At 53.0% G+C, this 3,111-nt stretch overlaps 1 protein-coding gene across 1 annotated transcript in view; it reads left to right on the plus strand.

Moving 5' to 3' along the window:
- The first annotated feature begins 482 nt into the window (after positions 1 to 482).
- The window catches only part of KCNJ8 (potassium channel, inwardly rectifying subfamily J, member 8), an 8,434-nt gene continuing 5,805 nt past the window's right edge, over positions 483 to 3,111 (plus strand). Inside the window, exon 1 of the mRNA XM_015408839.1 lies at positions 483 to 546. The gene's annotated coding sequence lies outside the window, so the exon portion shown is untranslated. The remainder of the gene's footprint in view (positions 547 to 3,111) is intronic.

Raw genomic sequence — 3,111 nt, forward strand, 5'->3', positions numbered from 1 at the left:
CAGAGGTTAGAAGTGAATTTCTCTCCCTCTCTCTCTCTCACTCCTTGCGTCAACGGAGCTTGGTTGGGCCTCTGGCCAACCTCCCCCCCCTTTCTTCCTCCCATCTCAAGCATCAAGATAATGTTGAAAAATTTGTGAAGATTTGTATGTCTAAGGAGGAGGAGGGAATTCTTAACTACGGGACTTTTACAGCCGCAGCTGTGGCGGTACTTCTCTTCTCTCCCTCGTCCAGTGCACCCTGACTGGTCACCCTCCTCCTAATTTGAACACTTTTCCATCCCTTTCTCTCCTCCTCCTTCCTGGAGAAGCGTTCCCGGGCGGAGGCATTCCAAATGATGCCTCTGCCATTTTGATGACCATCGCAGCTGGCTGAGAGGCCGAGAGGCAAAGGAATCCCAGCCGACGGCGGACCACTCGAGATCAGCTGCCCGAGTTCTAATCCTGCATCGTTGCCTTTTGCGTCTCGAGATTTCGGCAAGGATGGACGCTCAAAGGGGCTGGCCGGGCTGACGTCTGTTGTGGAGCGCTTCTTCTATCGGGGGATCTGTAAGTTTTTCCTTTTCCTTCTCAGGTCTGTCCGTCGGTCTCCCGCTCGCTCTCCTGACGAAGCCAATCCAGGCATTTGCAGCTGTTGGGCTTCCCTTTGAAATATCTGGGCTTCTCCCCCCCCCCGCCCCCGAAAGGAATTCCACAGCTCTGCTACAGTTTACTTTGAAACAATAGTGCCAGCCCATAAGTAAAGCTTAAACCCTGTCAGCAAGTCACACCCTCTGCCCCGGAAACATTTCCCCCTACACCTCTAAAGGGGTTGGCTGACAGGAGTGAAGGGAAAGTACTCTGCATAGGCTCAGAAGCACTCTTTTAGGATTGCCAGGTCCCCCTTGGCCATCGGCAGGGGATGGGGGTGTAGGTTGACAAATCCAGGTTGGGAAACTCCAGGAGATTTGGGGATGGAGTCTGGGGAGGACAGGGACCTCGTGGGCTACAATGCCATAGAGTCCACCCTCCAAACAATCCATTTTCTCCAGGGCAACTGATCTCCAGAGCCAGTTTGGTGTAGTGGTTAGGAGCGCGGACTCTAATCTGGGAGAACCGGGTTTGATTCCCCACTCCTCCCCATGCAGCTGCTGGTGTGACCTTGGGTCAGTCACAAGTCCTTTCAGAGCTGTTCTCTCACAAGCAGTTCTGGAAAGAGCTCTCTCAGCCCCACCTACCTCACAGGGTGTCTGTTCAGGGGAGGGGAAGGGAAAGGGATTGTAAGCCGCTCTGAGGCTCCTTCAGGTAGCGAAGGGCAGGGTATAAATCCAATCTCTTCCTCCTCCTCTTCTTCTTCTTCTTCTTCCTCTGTAGTCTGGAGATGAGCAGTAATTCTGGGCGATTCCCAGGTCCCACCTGGAACTTTCCCTATCCCGGGGTCAATGCTCCCTCTAAGCCGTGGCGTCTTGTGAGCAAAAATCCTACTTTGTGAGCTACCGGCGTTCAAGTTGTGAGCCAGCGATCTGGCTGCTGCAGAAATCAATTTGCTCTGGAGCCCTCCTTCCCGAGCGGAGACAAAAAGGTGTGAGCTGGAGGCTAAAAAACTGTGAGCTGGCTCACACTCACTCAGCTTAGAGGGAACACTGCCCCAGGGGGTTCTTCTTGAAAACGGGGTCTGGAGCCAAGCCCTCGTTTGCCCCAGCTCAGACTAAACCCCTGTGAAGTTGCCCTTTTGGAAGCAGAGCCCCTTTGCTTGACTCCGGAACCCTCCTCCAGCCCACCTTTAGGCTGAGCGACGAAGGGTCCTCGCACACAAAAGATTTGGCCGCAAAGAAAACTTTGTTGGGACTTTGTTCTGCTGCTTCAGACCAACACAGCTACCCCACCTGGATTTAGGCTCCGTATTCTATCTGGAGAGCCTGCATGGTGTAGTAGTTAAAGGGGTGTGGTGGTTCAAGGGGAGGGGCCGTGGCTCAGGGGTAGTGCATCTGCTCGGCGTGCTGAAGGCCCCAGGTTCGATCCCCGGCTTCTCCGATCAGGATCAGGTTGTAAGTGACGAGGGGAACCTCAGCCTAAGACCCCGGGAAGCGGCTGCCAGTCCGAGTAGACAATACTGACTTTGATGGACCCAGGGCCTGATTCAGTAGCAGGCGGCTTCATGTGCTTCATGGTGGTGGAAGTTGCTGTCAGGTCGTAGCTGATTTACGGTGAGCCAGTGTTCCCTCTAAGCTGAGTTAAGTGTGAGCTAGCTCACAGTTTTTTAGCCTCCGGCTCGCACATTTTTGTCTTGGCTCAGAAAGGAGGGCCCCAGAGGCAATGCTCCCTCTAAGCTGTGGAGTCTTGTGAGCAAAAATTCTACTTGGGGAGCTGCTGGCATTAAAGTTGTGAGCAGGAGATTTGGCTACTTCATAGATTAGTTTGCTCTGGGGCCCTCCTTCCTGAGCTGAGACAAAAATGTGTGAGCCAGAGGCTAAAAACCTGTGAGCTGGCTCACACCAACTCAGCTTAGAGGGAACACTGGCCCAGAGCAAACTAATTGATGCAGTAGCCAAATCGCTTGCTCACAACTTTAATGCCAGTAGCTCACAAAGTAGAATTTTTGCTCACAGGACCACAGCTTAGAGGGAACATCGACGGTGACCCTGTAAGGTTTTCAAGGCCAGAGACGCTCAGAGGTGGTTCGCCATGGCCTGCCTCCACGTCACGACCCTGGTATTCCTTGGAGGTCTCCCGTCCAAATAACTAGCCAGGGCCGACCCATTTAAAGCGTTGGATTAGACTTTGGAACACCCAGGTTCGAATCCCCACTCTGACACAGAAGTTTGTGGGGTGACGTTGGGCCACTCACGCCCTATCAGCCCAACCGACCTCACAGGGTTGTTGTGAGGATAAAATGGAGGACAGGAGGACAACATGAGCCCCTTTGGGTCCCCGCTGGGGAGAAAGGTGAAGATCTAAGTAAATAGAAAAATTAATTCATATTTAATCCCTGGTTTAGCTCAAGACACAGAGCAAGTAAGCAAGCCAGTTTGATGTAGTGAGAGCAAGTTTGGTGTAGCGGTTAAGTGGGCGGACTCTAATCTGGGAGAACCGGGTTTGATTCCCCACTCCTCCACTTGCACCTGCTGATGTGAC

Source organism: Gekko japonicus, unplaced genomic scaffold (genome assembly GCF_001447785.1).
Source record: "Gekko japonicus isolate JY-2015 unplaced genomic scaffold, Gekko_japonicus_V1.1 scaffold4030, whole genome shotgun sequence".
Taxonomy (NCBI): domain Eukaryota; kingdom Metazoa; phylum Chordata; class Lepidosauria; order Squamata; family Gekkonidae; genus Gekko; species Gekko japonicus.